Source organism: Pleurodeles waltl, chromosome 1_2 (genome assembly GCF_031143425.1).
Source record: "Pleurodeles waltl isolate 20211129_DDA chromosome 1_2, aPleWal1.hap1.20221129, whole genome shotgun sequence".
Lineage (NCBI taxonomy): Eukaryota > Metazoa > Chordata > Amphibia > Caudata > Salamandridae > Pleurodeles > Pleurodeles waltl.
This window is the reverse complement of record NC_090437.1, coordinates 839,441,344-839,462,044: the sequence shown is the minus strand read 5'-3', so window position 1 is coordinate 839,462,044 and position 20,701 is coordinate 839,441,344.

Here is a 20,701-nt window from a genome sequence, read left to right as displayed (position 1 = left end):
CAGGGCCCCATAATGATTTTCAGTGTCTGCCTCACTGCACCCGTCGCACCCCAGCAACTCCGCCGGCTCCATTCGGAGCCGGCTTCATCGTTGCTGGGTCTTTCCCGCTGGGCCGGCGGACGGCCATTTGGCGGTCACCCGCCGGCCCAGCGGGAAACCCAGAATGACCGCCGCGGTCTTTTGACCGCGGTGCGGTCATTCGGCGGTTCCCGCCAGACGGGCGGCATCCGTTCGAAAATGTAATGTCAACATACCTATGTCACACATCACAAGCCCATGAAGGATGCAAGCAGATGACAAACGTTGGTAACCACACCTGTGAAACCGTAATGGAAATGTACCACTCAGTTAGCATATACTGCTTCAAATTGACAGACAGGATAGAGGTAGAAGTGTGAAAGTAAATGTAATAGTAAAAACATTTGTTCTCACCTGTGTGTCACTGGAAATATTGCTGTATGACAGAGTCCCTGTTATCAATGTCTTCTACCTCTGCTTCCTCCTCATCACTGTCCACAGGCTCCACAGCTGCCACAACACAGTCATCTGGACCATCCTCCTGCAGAAAAGGCACCTGGAGTCGCAAAGCAAGATTGTGAAGCATAGAGCAGGCGATGATGATCTGGCACACCTTCTTTGGTGAGTAGAATAGGGAACCACCTGTCATATGGAGGCACCTGAACCTGGCCTTCAGGAGGCCGAAGATGCGTTCGATCACCCTCCTAGTCCGCCAATGGGCCTCATTGTAGCGTTTCTCTGCCCTGGTCCTGGGATTCCTCACTGGGGTCAATAGCCATGACAGGTTGGGGTAACCAGAGTCCCCTAATAGCCACACACGGTGCCTCTGGAGTTGACCCATCACATACGGGATGCTGCTATTCCGCAGGATGTAGGCATCATGCACTGATCCAGGGAACATAGCATTTACCTGCGAGATGTACTGGTCTGCCAAACATACCATCTGTACATTCATCGAATGATAACTCTTCTGGTTCCTGTACACCTGTTCACTCCTGTGGGGGGGGACCAAAGCCACATGGGTCCCATCAATGGCACCTATGATGTTAGGGATATGTCCCAGGGCATAGAAGTCACCTTTAACTGTAGCCAAATCCTCCACCTGAGGGAAAACGATGTAGCTCCTCACGTGTTTCAGCAGGGCAGACAACACTCTGGACAACACGTTGGAAAACATAGGCTGGGACATCCCTGATGCTATGGCCACTGTTGTTTGAAATGACCCACTTGCAAGGAAATGGAGTACTGACAGCACCTGCACTTGAGGGGGGATTCCTGTGGGATGGCGGATTGGTGACATCAGATTTGGCTCCAACTGGGTACACAGTTCCTGGATTGTGGCACGGTCAAACCTGTAGGTGATGATTAAATGTCGCTCCTCCATTGTCAACAGGTCCACCAGCGGTCGGTACACCGGAGGATTCCGCCATCTCCTCACATGTCCCAGCTGATGGTGCCTAGGAAGGACAACAGTGACCACAGAATCAAGCAACTCAGAGGTATGTACCCACAGCTGCACAGTACACAAAACATAATCCAAAAAGTTGTCTGTAAGTGTGTTGAGTCCAGGCCTAGGTATGTGTGACGCAGTTGTAAATGAAGCCATGTGGGCCCCTGAAATGGCGGCTGCCTGACCTCTAAACTGCGACAATTGGATGTGAGGTAACTGAGCTGGCGTTGTACACCGTTGCGGTAGGCGGTCGAAGACCGCGGCGCAATGCTGCATTGGTTAACATTGGACCCTATGGGTCCCAGGAGCCAATGACGAAGTGCGCCGGCGGTGATGATACGCACCGCCGCGGACGTGACCGCCACGGACGTGACCGCCATTTTCTATCTGTTCAATCACTCGATACCTGATCTTCGACAGGAGAGGACCTACACTGCAAGTGCTGCAGTGACCTCAGTCTGGAAGAGACAATGGCACGTGCGTCTGGGGAAAAGGCCCCTGCCTTCACTGCACAGGAGTTGGAGAAGCTCGTGGACGGGGTCCTCCCCCAGTACACGCTACTCTACGGTCCTCCAGACCAACAGGTGAGTACATAGGGTGCCAGTTGTATGGCCTATGCCTGGGTGGAGAGGGCTGGATGTAAGTAGGAAGGGGGCAGAGTTATGCGAGCATGAAGAAGTGTGAATGCATGCGCCACATGGCAAGGGCAGGGATGTGGGCCACTCACTTCGACAGTGATGTTGCTAATGACTTCTCTTCTTCCCCAGTACATGTCATGTAGGTCAGCGCCCACCAGAAGAAGGATATTTGGTGCGCCATCGCCAAGGAAGTCCGGACCCTGGGGGTCCACCAGAGACGGAGCACCCTCTGCTGTAAAAGATGGGAGGACATTCGCCGCTGGAGCAAGAAGACGGCGGAGGCTCGGCTGGGGATGGCCTCCCTACGTGGGAGGGGTGCCCGTCGCACCATGACCCCCCTGATGTTCCATATCCTGGCGGTGGCCTACCCTGAGTTGGATGGGCGCATGAGGGTATCACAGCAGACACAAGGGGGTGAGTACACTCACATTCTGATGACTTTGCGCGCAGTGGAGGGGTCTGGGTGGGGGAGGAGGGCTGTGGGTTTCCCTAGGCCAGGGCGAGTTCCGTAGGCTAGGCCCCTCCAGAATGCAGGCCATTTGCCACTCCACCCTCCCTCTGTAGAGTGCCTAGTACAGGTATACATGCCCCTGTGTCATCTATGTGGACAGATGACACTCATAGCCATGTAGGCCATATCCGAGGAACTGCATCTGTAGAGGCCAAGAGCAAGGCGTAGTGCAGGGGGCTGCTGTGTCTGTATTGTCCGCCAACGGTAGCGGTAAGCCATGCACTCAACCTGTCTTTCTTCTGTTTCCCCACCCCTTTTTGTGCTCTCCCTGTTCTTTTGTGCATCAGCATCATCAGGTGGAGGTACAGTGGCACCGGAGCACGAGGGAGCTGCATCCCACATGGCCATGGAGGGCCACACCACAGACTCCGAATACACCAGTGGGACGGAGGGCGAGGGGAGCTTCACGTCGGTCACCGGATCAGCAGACAGCGACACGGACTCGTCCTCCGATGGGAGCTCCCTTGTGGTGGTGGCACCATCTGTGCCCCCCACTTCTACAGGTACAGCCACCACCCCCCCCTACCAGCACTGCCCTCCCAGCAGCCCCTCAGCCTTTGCTCCGTGCCCGCTCACCCAGGAGGGTGGGCATCACCTTTGCCCCAGGCACCTCAACCCCTGCCCCTGTCACCCCTGCTGCCCTCAGTGAGGAGGCCATTGACCTCCTCAGGTCACTCACTGTTGGGCAGTCTACCATTGTGAATGCCATCCAGGGTGTAGAAAGGGAGTTGCAACACAGTAATGCATTCCTGGAGGGCATTCATTCTGGTCAGGCTGCCCTTCATCGAACCCAGCAATCTCTGGCCTCAGCACTAATGGCAGCCATTGTCCCTGTCTCTAGCCTCCCCCCTCCAACTTCCTTCACCCAGAGCCAATCACCTGTACCCCAGCCTATCCCAAGCACACCATCAGACCAGCCTGCACACACATCAACACACAAGGGAAGCTCAGGCAAACATAGGCACCACACATCCCACAGGCACACACACATGCATCACCCACATACAGACACAGCAACATCCACTGCCTCCACTGTGTCCCCCTCCTCGTCGTCTCCCTCCTCCCTCCCAGTGTCGTCTACACTCTCACCTGGATGCACTACATCTACAGCCACTAGGACTTGCACCAGAACACCCAGCACCACACCCCGCTCACCTGCACTCACCACCCCCACTACCATTTACACGTCCCCTGTGTCCTCTGCCAGTGTGTCTGTGACGCTCCCTCCCAAAGTACACAAACGTAGGTACCCACACACCCAACATCCATCCACCTCACGACAGCCTCCAGAACATGCACCTGCACCCATATCATCTTAAGTTACACCTTCTACAACCACCTCCTCTTCCTCCACTCCCAGACTCCCTCCAGCTACCCATCCCAGTGTTCGTCAGAAACTTTTCCTGAGCTGCTATGTTGACCTCTTTCCCACCCCCCCCCCTCCAATTCATAGGTCCTGTACTAGCACCTCAGCCCAAAAAAGTCCGGTTCCAGTGGTGCGTGTTAGAGGTATATGGAGTGCACCGGGCACCAGGGCAGCCAGTGTGACACGGAGCCAAAGCACTGCCAGTCCATCCCCTGTAAAGCACCAGAAGTTGGACAGTGCCCGACAGGAGAGGGTGAAGACTCCTGCCGGCAAAGCCGCTCACAAGGGTCCCGGGGAGAGTGCCGAGTCAGCTGTGACTCCTCACAAGGTGGTGAAGGGGCAGAAGAAGTCTCCAAAGTCTGGGAAGAGCAGCACGGCGGAGAAGGCCGCCATCCTCCCCGCTGGCCAGGACGCCACCGCCAGCACAATCGTCACTGGTCCGGAGACCACCGCCAGAGTCAGTGCCCAGGAGGGCAGCACAATCGTCACTGGTCAGGAGACCGCTGCCAGAGTCAGTGCCCAGGAGGGCCCCGGCAGCCACAGCCCCGCTGGGCACTGAGGGACCGTCATGCCACACACCGCTGAACAGGTCAGAGACAGCAAAGTCAAGCACCGCTGAACAGGGCAAAGACCGCCATGGCAAGCACCGCTGAACAGGTCAGAGACAGCAAAGTCAAGCACCGCTTAACAGGGCAAAGACCGCCATGGCAAGCACCGCTGAACATGGCAAAGACAGGGCAAAGACCGCCATGGCAAAGCACCGCTGAAAAGGGCAAAGACTGCCAACTGAAGCATCGTTAGCCCATGTGCAGCTGGGACCGTCACGGGGAGCGTCCAGTGGAGAACTGCATCCACTACCTGGATCCTTCACAGGATGAAGCACTCTGGGCACCAGTCCCCCTCCAGAACCAGTGGAGACATGCATCGACTTGAGAGACTGTGGCTTTGCACTCCCCAGGATGGTACAGTGGGCAAACCAACCACTGTAGAGACTTGAGAGACTGTGGCTTTGCACTCCCCAGGATAAGGCAGTGGGCAAACCACCCACTTGAGAGACTTGAGAGACTGTGGCTTTGCACTCCCCAGGATAAAGTAGTGGGCAAACCACCCACTGTAGAGACTTGAGAGACTGTGGCTTTGCACTCCCCAGGATAAAGCAGTGGGCAAACCACCCACTTGAGAGACTTGAGAGACTGTGGCTTTGTACTCCCCAGGATAAAGCAGTGGGCAAACCACTCACTGTAGAGACTTGAGAGACTGTGGCTTTGCACTCCCCAGGATAAAGCAGTGGGCAAACCACCCACTTGAGAGACTTGAGAGACTGTGGCTTTGCACTCCCCAGGATAAAGCAGTGGGCAAACCACCCACTTGAGAGACTTGAGAGACTGTGGCTTTGCACTCCCCAGGATAAAGCAGTGGGCAAACCACCCACTTGAGAGACTTGAGAGACTGTGGCTTTGCACTCCCCAGGATCAAGCAGTGGGCAAACCACCCACTTGAGAGACTTGAGAGACTGTGGCTTTGCACTCCCCAGGATAAAGCAGTGGGCAAACCACCCACTGTGGAGACTTGAGAGACTGTGGCTTTGCACTCCCCAGGATACATCAATGGGCATGGAGCCCCGTCGTGGATCTGGCGTGGTGCACTCATCCGGCTGAGGTGCCCGCCTTCCCTTCCCCCTGAGGTGCCTGTTGTATTTCTATCTGATGCCCCTGCAGTGTTCTCTCCGTTTGTGGATAGGTATCTAGTGTGGGCCTCGCCCATGCAATGTGGGCCCAGTGGTCAACGGACATTGAAATGTGCATACCTGCACTACTAATCGTGATGTATATATTTGGAATGTGTATATATTTCTGTATATATGAGCTTACTGTATTTGGATACATTACAATGGTTCAAGTAATTTGGTTTTGTCTTTGCATTCTTCCGGGGGGGTTGTGGGTTGTTCCTGTGATGTTTGGAAATGCATTGGTGTGTGTGTTGTAGTGTGCGAGGGTCGGGTTGAGGGTGGGGGTGTTGCGTGTGTGTGTCCCTGACTTTTGCCTCCCCTATGTCGTAGGTGCAGTACTCACCGTTGTCTTCGGCACCGCCGTTGCTGGTGCTCGTAGAGGAGCAGGAAGACAAGCGCAAGGAGTATTTGGAGTTCGGGCTCCATGGTGGCCTCCTTCCTCGTGGAGTGTGTTCAGGTGAGCGTTTTCCCATTGCAAAAGCTGTTTCCGTCATGTTTTTATCCACGGTGAATCCGCCCCGGAAAAGGTGGCAGATTGGTGTGTTGTAATACTGTGGGCGGTACTTTGTCTTCCGCCTGTCTGTTGGCGGTGACCGCCGCGCTGCTTGTCTGTACCGCCGTGGCGGTCGGTGTGTTAAAGTGGCTGTCTATGTTGGCGGTTTCCGCCATGGTCATAATTCCCTTTTTTTTACCGCCGGCCTGTTTGCGGTATTACCGCAACTTTAACACTGTCCGCCAGGGTTGTAATGACCCCCAATGTTATTTAAGGTGTATATCCAGTCGGACAGGGTATTAATCCCATTATCTACAACAGCTAATGCCTTCTGTACATTTTCCTGGTCTATTTGCCTTAACCGGGCAGCAGCTTCTTGTTGTGAAAGCTTCCAGATTTCATTATATACTTCATATAGGAAGCGTTTTCTGCGTTGTTTTCTAGGGCCTAACAGAAAGTCCTGTAAGGGAGTGTTATTAGAAAGGAGACTGAGGTGCTTGCTAACAGCGCCTAGTGAGGAACTCTTCAACCATTGCTGGCATAGTTTCCCTACACTCTATGTTGGTACTATACCCACATGTTCGGATGATATCTAGCGAGTGTCCGGCCTACTAGTTCTAAAACCCCAGAGGAGTTTATAAAATGTTTATGACACCCACTGGTATCTATTGGCCACAACAACCACCCGCCAGGATGTGACAGTGAAACATTAAACATGCCATTCTGGATCCATTCATCGAGCTGGGGTTCAGTTGCATTAATATATTTTTGGCATTTGTAAAATTTAGCAGGGGCAGGAATTCTGGGCATGTTTAATTCCTTAGTCTTTGCTAAGCCTAAACAACTCATTTGTTGTACAGTTTCATTTCAAAACATAATTTGAACAGGTGTCAGGCATGCACTAAATAAAGCTTCCTTCCCCCGTATTTGCCAATGTCTAGTTCCCCACACACTTTTTAAGTCAATCGACTTCAGCCAATATTCATAGCCTTCTATAGTCAACTGGGAAACAAAGGAATCTGAATAAATACATTTTGTATTTGTCAACAGTATGCGTAAATTAGCTGTAGGTGGCAATTTAAAATAATATGACTCAGCATTTTTAACATCATGCCCAGAAAAATATGTAAACTTTTCAGAATATGTTTTAGAACTCCCTTGCGATGGAGTCGGACAATGTTCCCATTGTGTGTAATTGTAAACAGTCTTTGGGGTACTTGCTCTGTGGATGAAATGGTGCCCATAATAATTATAGGAAAACATATCACCATAATTCTCTTTAGATTGATAAACATCTTTGTTTTCAAATACAGTATAATACTGCAATTCAGTCATCCTAGAATCAACTGTTTTAACATCCCAATCATCAGAAACAACTCTGGGTATTATATTGTTCATTGAAAGTTTAAACACATATGATATTTGAATGACTTCAGTACGGCCATATATATTGGATGCTACTTTAGCCCAAACAATCCCATCAGGAATTGGTATGATGGAAATGTTCACAAAAGACAAGTCTCTGCTGACGTTGTGAGAAGAAAAATGTGGTTTTAGGACCTTATCCACCAGTTCAAATGTTGATTTTTCTGGAAGAAAATGACCATGTATTAACAAAAAGAATGTTTTAACGAACCCAAACCAAAGCAGGAAAACCAGTACAGTCAAGGAAAGCCACAGATAGTTCCATGGAGGATTAAAATAAGTTATTTTAAGCCAATTTATCAGCTTATGTCTTTTTGACAGTTCAGGTGTCGAAGAGGCGAATGAGTCTGAAATGTCATTGTTGATGTCGGCAAAATAACCAGAAACAGTTTGTGCAAAAACTGGAGTTGTGCTTATAGGTGGAGTTGGTGTTTCCCGTGGTGGTACAGAATAAATAGCACCATCCATCTGTGTTGATGTTGTTTCAAGTTGATCAGTTATTTCTGTATTATTTGATGTCAGTAGAACCAATTCAAGATAATTTTCCACCCTCACCAAGCTCGAAGAGGTGTCAGTGTTGCTGCTTACAACATGTAGAGGAACTTCTTGACCAATAGTTATAGGGATCCGGGGAGTACTGGCTTTTTTTTTTGGTCGGCTTTGCAGGATCGGCCACATGGTGTAGTTTGATATTGTCGATGGAGACAAAGCGATTTTTTTGGCACCTGTCAACGGTGGTATAATGACAGTTCTAGTACTGTGTATTCCCAAGACTGGGACTAGTGCACGATAAGAAGGACCAAATTCCTTTTTCACAGCAACCTTTTCACGTACTAGATCCCCAACTTTAGGAATCCAGCCTGTAGACATTACAGGTACATCCTTAATTCCTGTGGAGGCAGCTCTGGCAGAAACGTTGTCGTCACAGAACTGTTGCAAGTCCTGTAAGACAGTGACACGTTCATTTATGTCAAAGGGTGTTTCGGCCGCCTCCACGCCAGGACCATCTACATCTGGAACATACATTTGAGTTCCGAACAGGCACTCATATGAAGTATGACCCCCCAAGGACCTTCTAGGCAGATTGTTCATTACTCTCTGGACTCCATACAGGTCACGACCCGTACCTAGGACTCTGGCTCTTAAGGATTTCTTTAAATCACGGTTTAATTGCTCCACACTATTTCCCTTGGGATGAAATGGAGACGAATACTGGAGTTGGACCCCCAAAAAAGCCATGGTGTCCCTGAATGCCCTTGAGGCGACAGCTGCGCCCTGGTCCGTATGGAAAGCCGCAACTGCATGTGTACTGATAAAGACTCGCAAATCTTTAATAACAGTCCAAGCGTCAGCCGAGTGTTGTGGCCACACCCACAGGAATCTGGAGCAGGAGTCAACAGCAACTAAGATGTATTTGTATGCACTGTCCGGTGTTAGGGGACCACAATGGTCCAAGTACACACATTGTACAGATTTGTTGCAAATGAGGAGGGGTGTCTGTGGTGGGCGCTTAGGAATTGAAACTTTAATTTGTTGGCAGATGTCACAACAAAGGACATACTGCTTAGCCTCTTTGTATAGGCCTGGTCACCAATAATGGGCTTGTAGCAAAGATATGGTGGCCGCCACACCAGTATGGGCAGATGCTACCACCTCATGTGCTGCTCTAATCAACTCTGGTCTTACATCTTTTTTAGGAATATCTTGAACCCCTTCGCCTGGTATCTTAACCTCAGCTTTTAGGCAGCCTCCCATTCAGTAGGAATATTTAGCAGGAAATGCGTTTGGCTAGGGCATACCATCAGCCATAGCTTTCATGGCAACCCATATGTCTTCGTCCGGTTTCGCACCTAGGTGTGTTACTGCAGCAACAGTGGCCGTAGTAACTGCTGACTTTGTGGCTTCATCAGCCAGAGTATTCCCAGCAACATGTATTCCAACGCACTGGTGTCCAAGTGTATGTACAACATGGACATTTGGGTAGTGTTTCCTTTAGATCTGCTACTTTCCCCCACGGAAGTCTGTGTTTAATGGTGTTACCTTTAGAATCTCTGAACCCATTCTGGCGCCAGTAATGCAGGTATTCATTGAAGGTCTGGACACAGTAGTATCAATCAGAAACAATCAACATCAGTTATGCAGGATCCGTATGTTCCAGTGCCATCACTAGAGTCTTTAGCTCTGCTAGTTGTGCTGTGCAATCCCCTAGGGTTTGCGTGTATGTATGTTGGGGACAAAATGTATTATCCTCCATGTAGCCATTTACGACTGCGCAAGCATCGGAGTATTGATGCTTTGTGCCAGTTGCAGGTTGTGCTGAGCCATCAGTGTACATGACTCTTTGATATTGATCAATAGGCAACGTATTTGCAGGAACTGGGTATTCTAGCTCATATTGCAAAAATTCTTGAGTTTGTAATTTTGGGTCAAAGATGTAGTCTACATCAGTGGCTGTCAAAGATGTGGCCCATTGTATCCAACGTGGATGTAATACTTTAGCGTTAGGAACGCTGGCTTTTGTGACAGCCTCAAGGGCTGTAATGGGGGAAATGACAATAATGCGTTTGCCCTGGGCTAGAGGTCTTTCTTTAATGACAGCCTTCTGAACAGCAGTGAGAATTTTCTCAGTGGGAGCAAATCGTTGTTCTGCTGCTGAATACAAATGTGATTTGTATGCAATTGGGACAGTCGCACCCTCATTAAAAGTCACATAGGTGGAACCAATGGCCCCAGCAATTATTTGACCAAATGTGTTTTATTGTCCCTTGTGGGTAAATGTTGTGCTGCAAGCATGTCTGTTTGCAGATCTCTGAGAATGCGTGTGTGTTTGACTGTCCAAAATGTACTTGAAAAGTCAGGACGTATTAAGTAATATAAAGGTTTTATGCATGTGGCATAATCTGGAATGTAAGTTCTGCCAAAATTTAGGAAACCCAATAAAGATTAGAGTTTTTCAATTGTATTTGGAGGTTGTAATTGTGCTCATTTTTCTAAGAATTGTGGCGCTAGGCTCTTTCCTTCACTCGTTAGTTCATATCCCAGAAACAGGACGCTGAGGAAGGCTATTTTTTTGTTTTTATTAAGTTGAATTTGTTGCCAAATTCAGCAAATCCCACAACAATGCGGGCTACCTGTCTTAAATGTTGTAGCAATTCATCATCAGTGAGATAGATATTATCCACATAGGACAATGCTTAGGGTCAATGTCGTGCAAAATTGCAGTCACACGAGCTGCGAACAGTCCTGGATTGTTCTTGTACCCCTTGGGTAAATGACAGAAATGTTTCTGTGAGCCTAGTGCACTGAAACTTGTTAAGTTTCTACTCTCAGGCGCTATATTTTGGCAGAAGAAACCACTGGAAATATCCAGTGTTGTTTTGTATTTGTTACGCACTATGTTGTTCATCAGTGCTGTGCTATGTGGGTTCTGTTTAGCATATGCACGTGTATGACTCTTTAAGTGTCTGTAGTCTAAGACTATTCTGTATGAATGATCTGGTTTGGCTACTGGGAATAAAGGATTATTCATTGGGGAGACACAGGGTTCAATTATGCCCTGGTACTTTTTGCATCATGGATACTGAGGTTGAGGTTGTGGTTGATTTTTAATAGGAATTACATGGTAGGAGGATTCTTTATCCCATCCTACATGGTTGCGATATAACGCGGGTGCCTGCGCTAATGCCCAATCAATGGCGTAGGATTCAGCGAGTTCCTCCGGAACAAGGGGTGAGAAAGAATGTTTAATAACATCTTCCCCATATGGGCAGGTACGGACAAATTCAGGTGGCCAATCTTGTTCGGCTAACAAAACATCATATATATTTACCACGCGATCCCAAAAGATTGCGTCTATTGTGCGTTCAATGTCTTCTGTAACTTTATACACCCTATCAGGCGAGTAAAGCATAGAAATAATTCTACCATATTGTCACTAGAGTCAATAGACTAAGGGGGTCATTCTGACTTCGGCGGGCGGCGGAGGCCGCCCGCCAAAGTTCCCCCGACAGAATACCGCAGCACGGTCAAAAGACCGCCGCGGTAATTCTGAGTTTCCCGCTGGGCCGGCGGGCGACCGCCAGAAGGCCGCCCGCCCGCCCAGCGGGAAACCCCCTTCCACAAGGATGCCGGCTCCGAATGGAGCCGGCAGAGTGGAAAGGGTGCGACGGGTGCAGTTGCACCCGTCGCGATTTTCAGTGTCTGCTATGCAGACACTGAAAATCTTTGTGGGGCCCTGTTAGGGGCCCCCTGCAGTGCCCATGCCATTGGCATGGGCACTGCAGGGGCCCCCAGGGGCCCCACGACACCCGTTCCCGCCAGCAAGGTTCTGGCGGTCAAAACCGCCAGAACCAGGCAGGCGGGAAGGGGGTCGAAATCCCCATGGCGGCGCTGCCTGCAGCGCCGCCATGGAGGATTCCTCAGGCCAGGGGAAAACCGGCGGGAAACCGCCGGTTTCCCTTTTCTGACCGCGGCTTTACCGCCACGGTCAGAATTGGCCTGGATGCACCGCCAGCCTGTTGGCAGTGCATCCGCGGTCCCCGTCGGAATGACCCCCTAAATCCTACCTAGGCTATAATAGAGCACAGTGTGTTAAGCTCTAATTCTGCCCTTCAGGCTCCCCTGGGAAGACATCATCCCCGATACCTGAGCAAAGGCCTGAAGTCTGCATAAGCAGCTGTAACGAAGCGTTCAACAAGCAGCATACAGTCGTGGTTCTCTGGCTGGAATCTCCCTCTAATGTGTAAGGGACAGGGAAGTGTTTTTATAATAAAACAGCTGATAATCTGAGAAAATGTCCCTACGTAAGGATGTGTGTTTTTCTATGAATGTCAGAGACAAAACTTATACCACGTTCACCGGCAACCTATCTTACTGCAGCCTTGGAAGAAGCACAGAGCGAGCAAGAATGTTTGTTTTAGAACAGAGTGCTGGTCCAGGCAAAAACAGTTAGTTAAAGAGAAATAAAACATGACCGTACAAGTTGCTATTGTAACAATAATAAAGCAAAGCCAAATAAAATATAGCTAGGTTAAAGTGCACAGTGGCAGGCCTAGTATGTTAAAATAACGTGCATGGAGCTATAACTAAAAATGGCTACACAACAAGCCCACCTGACCAGTATCAACTAAACCTGACTGGTTAGCGCAGGTTTGCGGCAAAAAGTATAGCGCCGGCTAGCTCCATTCCATGATGCCGGCCGGGTGCCAGATTTATGGAATGGCGCTAAGGCCCTGTTAGCGTCCTTGTAAAGGTTCTGGGAGGCATAGGGGGGGGAACAAAATTGCCTCTAAGCAGTGTAGCACCATTTTCTGCCGCACAAGCCCCATGGACTTGGCTCCTGTCTCAGTACAGACAGGAGCCATGCCCATCTCCCCAACTTCCTCGGTTCATCCTGACAAGGAATTATGATTATTTTTTGAGGTGGGTTCTCACCCCTATTAAATAATACTCCAATTTTCTAAACTGGTGTTCACTGGTGAGATCCAGTACTTGTGTGTTTGGGCAGTGCCGCTCAGTAATGTGTGCAAAACCAAAAATCCCTTGTTCTAATTAGGGCTCACGGTTTTATGGTATTTATTTTTGAGCATCTCCATCTGTATTTATCGATATTTTTTTTTGTCTGTTTTATTTGTAGTTATCCATATTTATTTTGTGTCTTGTGAACAGATGAGGTGATAACTCGTATATTTTCACATTTATTCAACGGATAAATGTGCACCCATACTTTGATGCCTTTCAGGTTTTAGTACATTACACCCCCAAAAATAATAAAATAATAACCCCATGAATTAGAAAACTATCACAAGTACTTTTTGCAATATGCAGTAATTTAAGCGTATCTCATTGAGTTTTGTAACTCTCCATGCTGACTATGTGTACAGTTTTTTGTCTGAAAGTCATTATTCTCAGCATGGAGAGTCACTCAAAAGAAGCTAAATTATATGTATTTTGCTGGTTTTAAAAATAAATACAGACAGGAAACATAGGCCCTCATTATAACCTTGGCGATCACTGTTAAAGCGACGGTAAGACCGCCAACAGGCCGGCGGTAAAAATAATGGAATCACGACCATCTCTGACTGCGTTGCTGGTGAAGGGCCCAGTGTCTGGGGTGCTGGCGGCAGTGCAGGTGGTGGTGGCGGTGGCAGTCTTGTCCGCCGTGCAGGTTGGCGTCGACGTGGACTTGCCTTTCATTTTCAGGCTCTTCCCCACCTTGGATGGTGGTGCAGTTGTCTTGCCACTTTCAACTTTTGTCTTGCCTGAGCCCTTGGTGGCAGGTGTTTTTGCCTTCTCCTTCCAAGATGTGGGCAACTTTTTCTGTTTTGAAGGTGGCGGAATGTCCTTGCCCTCGCTCCTTGGGACACTGGCAGCCCTGTCGCACTCCAAAATCCCGCTATTGCTGGCACCACTGTGCCCAGTGATGTGGTAGCTGAGGTGCTGGGTTGGGACCTGGAAAAGCGGGCCCTAGGGGAAGGACGGGGGGGGTGTAGGGAAGAGGTCAAAATTTGATAGGAAAAGCTTTTTAGACACACTGGGATGGGTAGATGGAGGGTGTTTGGGAGTGGAAGAAGAGGTAGTGGTTGTAGCAGGTGTTCATTTGGTGACTTTGGGTGTAGGTGCACGTGCTGTAGGCTGTTGTGAGGTGGATGGCTGTTGGGTGGGTGTGTGACTGCGTTTGTGTACTTTGGGAGGAGGGCTCACAGACACACTGAATGGTAGTGGGGGTGAATGGTAGTGGGGGTGGTGAGTGCACGTGAGCGGTGTGCGGTGATGGGCGTGTTGGTGATGAGGGTAGTGGCTGAGGATGTAGTGCATGCAGGTGTGAGTGGAGACATGACAGGGAGGGAGGAGAGAGACGTGGAGGAGGGGGACACAGTGGAGGCAGTGGATGTTGGTATGTGTGCATGGGTATAATGCTTGTGTGAGTGCCTGTGGGATGTGTGGTGCTTATGTTTGCCAGAGCCACCCTTGTGTGTTGAGGTGTGTGCATGCTGGTCTGATGGTGTGCTTGGGATAGCCTGAGGTACAGGGGATTGAGTCTGGGTGGAGGAAGTTGGAGGGGGGAGGCTGGACACAGGGACAATGGCTGCCATCAGTGCTGAGGCCAGAGCCTGAAATGCTCGCTGTTTGGCTGCCTGGCCAGAATGAATGCCCTCCAGGTATGCATTTGTTTGTTGCAACTGCCTCTCTACACCCTGGATGTCATTCAGAATGGTAGACTGCCCAACAGTGAGGGATCTCAGGAGGTCAATGGCCTCCTCACTGAGGGCAGCAGGGCTGACTGGGGCAGGGCCTGAGGTGCTTGGGGCCAAGGAGATGCCCACCCTCCTGGGTGAGCGGGCACAGGACACACGCTGAGGGGCTGCTGGGAGGGCGGTGCTGGTAGAGGGGGTGGCGGCTGTACCTGTAGATGCGGTGGGCACACAGGGTCCCGCCACCGCAAGGGAGCTCCCATCAGAGGAGGAGTCAGTGTCGCTGGTCTCTGCTCCTGTCCCCGCCGTGGAGCTCCTCTCACGCTCCGTCCCACTGGTGTCTTCAGACTCTGTTGTCTCGCCCTCCAGGGCCATGTGGGATGCAGCTCCCTCCTGCTCCGGTGGCAATGCTCCTCCGCCTGATGATGCCAATGCACACAAGAACAGGGAGACCACAAAAAGGGGGGGGAAGAAAGAAGAAAGACATGTTCAGTGCATGCAATACCGCTACCGTTGGCAGACACTACAGACACAGCAGCCCTCTGCACTACGCCATGCACTTAGAGTTCCTTAATTAATAACAGGGACATGGGGTACATGGCCTATGCCTGATTGCTGCACACATGGAAGTCACAGGAGTCTGACTAGGTGTAGATGGCTCTTACCACTGGTGGGGTTGGGGTGCCACTTAGCCTGCCTCACAAAGGGTCCTTGCCTACAAAGCTCTCCCTAGCCTAGGGGAACCCACTGCCCACCTCCCCCAACCAGACACCTCCTAATGCGCGCAGAGTCAGATGGATGTGACGGTACTCACCCCCCTTGTGGCTGCTGTGATGCCCTCAAGCGCCCATCCAGCTCCAGATAGGCCACTGCCAGGATCCGGAACATCAGGGGGGTCATGGTGCGACGGGCACCCCTCCCATTTTGGGAGGCCATCCCAAGCTGGGCCTCTGCCGTCTTCTTGCTCCAGCGGTGAATGTCCTCCCATCTTTTACGGCAGTGGGTGCTCCGTCTGTGGTGGACCCCCAGGGTCCGGATGTCCTTGGCAATGGCACGCCAAATATCCTTCTTCAGGTGGGTGCTGACCTAGAGGAATAGTACAGGGGAAAAGGAAAAACTTTAACCGTCCGGACCGTCACAGTCATTGTCCCACATTCCCACCCTTGCCCTGACGCACATACACTCACCGTCCGCTCATGAAGGCTGTTGGACTTTTGCTTATGCAGGGTCATCCCCAGACTTTTTTGCCTCCTGCCTCCTATTTTTTTTCTGACATGTTGCTGTTGGCTTTTCAACTCTGAGCACTTTACCACTGCTAACCAGTGCTAAAGTGCATATGCTCTCCTGTTTAAATTGTATGTAAGTGGTTTATCCATGATTGGCATATTTGATTTACTAGTAAGTCCCTAGTAAGGTGCACTAGAGGTGCCAGGGCCTGTAAATCAAATGCTACTAGTGGGCCTGCAGCACTGGTTGTGCCACCCACATAAGTAGCTCTGTAATCATGTCTCAGACCTGCCACTGCAGTGTCTGTATGTGTATTCTTACACTGTAAATTCGACTTGGCAAGTGTACCCACTTGCCAGGCCTAAACCTTCCCTTTCCTTACATGTAAGGCACCCCTAAGGTAGGCCCTAGGTAGCCCCAAGGGCAGGGTGCAGTGTATGGATAAGGTAGGACATATAGTAATGTGGTTTATATGTCCTGACAGTGAAATACTGCCAATTTCGTTTTCACTGTTGCAAGGTCTGTCTCTCTCATAGGATAATATGGGGGCTACCTTTAAATATGATTAAAGTGTAGATTCCCCTAGAGAGTAGATGGACAGGTGGAGTTTGGGATCCCTGAACTCACAATTTAAAAATACATCTTTTAGTAAAGTTGATTTTGAGATTGTGAGTTTGGAAATGCCACTTTTAGAAAGTGAGCATTTTCTTGCTTAAACCATTCTGTGACTCTGCCTTGTTTGTGGATTCCCTGTCTGGGTCAGTTTGACAGTTGGGTTGTTTTTCACCTCACACCAGACAGTGACACAAAGGGAGCTGGGGTGTGATCTGCATTTCCTGATTAGCCATCTCTGCTAGGAGGGAGGGGTGGAGTGGTCACTCTCATCTGAAAGGACTGTGCCTGCCTCTGACAATGCTGTCTCCAGCCCCCTGGTGTGTGTCTGATGCCTTGCCTGGGCAAGGCAGGATTTCACAAGAAGGTGTGAGTCCCCTTTGAAGGAAGGTGACTTCAAAGACTAAAATGGGTATAAGAAGGGCATCCAAACTTACAAACTTTAGAAACACTTCTGGAATCAAGGGGAACCTCTGCCTGGAGAAGAGCTGATCGCTGAGGAACAAGTGCTGCCCTGCCTGTGACTGTGCTTTGTGGAGCTTTCCTGCAGTGCTGCTTCTGCCAGAGTAAGAGGGCAAAGACTGGACTTTGTGTGCCTTCCATCTTGAAGAAGAAATCTCCAAGGGCTTGATGTAGAGCTTGCCTCCTGTTATTGAAGTCTCAGGGATAGCAAAGACTTCTTCCTGCCAGCACCTGGAGTCTCTGGAGAGACCCCTACTCTGCTCTGTGGTGCCCTTCCAGTTCCTGGGACCCTGAAAGGAGAGGCTGGCAGCCTAAGGACAAAAATACACGCACCGCGCACCGTGCGGAGAAAAGATCGACGCGAATCCGATCGCGGCTGAAGAAACGACGCGACGCCGGCTCCGCAGCTGAGAAACGACGCCGCTGGAAAAGCGACCGGAGAATCGACGCCCGGAGCAGGAGAAACGACGCGCAGCATCGCTGACGAAGGCTGAGAGATCGCAACCAGCGCCGCGGGACTTCGGACCGTCGCGTGGCTGGCTTTTTCGACGCGCCTCGCCGAGCCGAGCTGTTTTCGGCGCATATACCCGTGCCGGGTTATTTTCGACGCACACCGCCCGTGCGGGGTTATTTTTGCCGCAAACCAGGTACATTTACACGCTAGCAGCGCTAGTGTGTTGTTACAACTACCTAAAGACTCTTTTTATTTTAAACCTTTTAAAAATCATAACTTGACTTGTGTATGTTGGATTTTTGTCGTTTTGGTCTTGTTTTGTCTAGATAAATATTTCCTATTTTTCTAAACTGGTGTTGTGTCATTTTGTAGTGTTTTCATTAAGTTACTGTGTGTGTTGGTACAAATACTTTACGCCCAGCACTCTGAGGTTAAGCCTACTGCTCTGCCAAGCTACCAAGGGGGTAAGCAGGGGTTAGCTGAGGGTGATTCTCTTTTATCCTAACTAGAGTGAGGGTCCTTGCTTGAACAGGGGGTAACCTGACTGTCAACCAAAGACCCCATTTCTAACATTGGTGACCAGCGGTCGGGATTGGACTTGTATTTGTGCTTGACATACAGTAATTAAGTGTACACTACTGTTTTGATCTCAGACCACTACGTGACCACATACTACTTGTTTGGTGATCTTTTGATTTTTCTCTTAAGGACTCTTTTTATTCTACTTCCATGATTTTGCTGATCCCTTGACTGATTCTTTTTACTTCATTGGGAAATTATTTTTTTCTGCCTTTTGGAACTTTGCACTTGTGACCATCATGTCTCAATCTGGAGATGCAACAGCTGGAGCTGTGTTTGAAATGGAGAAACTGAAGGAGTACTCAGTTGCTCAATTGAAACAGTTCCTTAAAGATCTTGACTGTCCCACTGAGAGCTCCACCAGGGAGGGGGAGCTGCAACAGGCACAGAGGGCCTGGGTGACAATCAAGAAGGCTGGAAGGCACACAGAGGAGGAGAATATGGGGGGGGAAGTGCAGAGGATACACAGTGGTGTAGTGGAGGAACCTGTTACGCCTGGGGGGAGGGTCCCCAGGAGGGATGGCAGGGTGTCACCCAAGGGTCTGACTCCTGAAGAGTTACAGGACAGACAGGCAGAGAGGGAGTTCCAATGGGAGATGAAAAAGCTCAATTGGGAGTTGGAAGAAAGGAGGAGGAACTTAGAGATAAAAAAAATGATTTATGCTTACGAGCTTAAATTGAAAGAGCTGGAAGTCATGAGGGCTGAGTCCAGCTGGAATGGTGGCAGCAACAATTGTATATCCAGTGATGCTGCAGAAGTGCACATGCCCAGAGAGGTGGTGCCCTACTTGAAGGAGGGAGTTAACACACGCCAGGAGGTTCAGGGGTATGAGGTAGCTCCAGTGATGCACAGGGTCCCTGAGGTGGATTGGGGAACTGGCATGGGGAGTCATATTCCTACTGGTGGGAGGGACACTCTACTGACTCTAGGTGAGAGTGACAGGGAGAGGGGTTCCCCCCAGGTAGAAATCCTGGTTATGGAGTGTGAAAACATCCCAGAAGAGTGTGGGTTGAGTGTCAGGGACAGTCAGGTACTGTCTCACCAGTCTCAGGAGGGTGATGTGGGGTGCTTTTTCAAAGCAGAGTCACTGGATGGTTGGGTGAAGGGTACTTTGGTTAATTCATGTGAGGGGCTGAGTGATGTAATTGCTGGAGAGCATATGTCTAGTCCTTATTTTCCAGAGCTATGCCAACACCAGGTGGAGTGTGAGTTCTCTGACCCCAGGGAGCTTACAATGGAGGCAGACTTCTGGGTGAGTACCAGAGAGTCTGAAGAGGCATTTGGGGGTGCTCCTGAGAGGAGTGGTTTAGGTAGTTCCCAACCAGGTGAGGTAGGGAAGGATTGTAGTGTCCCAGGTAGGTCCCAGTGTAGTGGGATGGGTGAGGGACCCCATGTCCAGTCTCAGAGGAGAGGGAATGGGGATGGGTTGAGGCCCAAGGTGCCCGAGATCCGGTCCCAGGTCCTGGAGGGTTCCCTGCGGGAACCCCAGGAGGGGAGCCTAGCCTGTACCATAGGGCCATCTGTTGAGGGAGACCCCACAGTGTCAGGAGAACTTGGGGGGGCGGCTGTAGCCAGCGTCCCACCAGTTCTGGTGTCTGGCAGTACCACTCCTAGTGAGGGGTTGCAGAAGTCCAGACAGAGGGTTGAGAGGGGGTTGCGGACCCCAGTGGAGAACCTGGAGGGTCAGGGGTCAGCTCTGAGTGCAGAGCCCCCCAGGAATGACCTTGGTGAGACCATTTCTGGGCTGGGGGGAATCCAGACTCTGTCAGATGGGCAGAGGTCAGGAGACCTGCGCCAGCCAGACTCTTGTATGGCCCTTGGGGAAAGTGTTTCCCTTGTGGGGGGTAGGTGCGCCCCCCAGGAAGTCCTGGTGTGCCAGGCAATGGTTCAACCGCAGGGTGGTGACTCTGGGTTGAATGATCAGGTTCAGGGGGTAAACTCTGACCTGATGGGGGGTAAGTGTGCTCCCAAGGAAGTCCTGGTGTGCCAGGCAGTGGTTCAACCGCAGGGTGGTGACCCTGGGTTGGATGACCAGGTTCAGAGGGTAAACTCTGACCTGGTAGGGGGTAGGTATGTCCCCCAGGAAGTCCTGGTTTGCCAGGCAGTGATCCAGTCTGTGGGTACAGACCCTGGATTGGGAGGCCAGGTTAAGGGTGTCCCCCCTGACCTGGAGGAAGGGGCTACTGCTAACAGTACCCCTACCATGTTGTCTTCTGGGGGGGCCGCTCCTAGTTGGGTGGTTCAGGACCCCAGAAGAGAGGGCAGGGGGAGGGAAGCCTCACCCCTGGCCCTGGTCCAACCTGAAGGTACAGACCCCAGGTTGGAGGATCAGTTGCAGGTTAACATCCCTGCACTGATGGAAGAATTGTGCAGGACTGCTTCTACAAGCACCCTGACAGTTTTTGACTCTGGGGGTGCCGCTTCTGCAGGGAGGGTACAGAGCCCCAGAGGGGAGGACCAGGGTCAGGTTGTCATCCCTGACCTGGTGGAAGAGAGAGTGGTCAAAGGGTGCCAGGCACCTGGGGCTACCACCCCCCACTCCC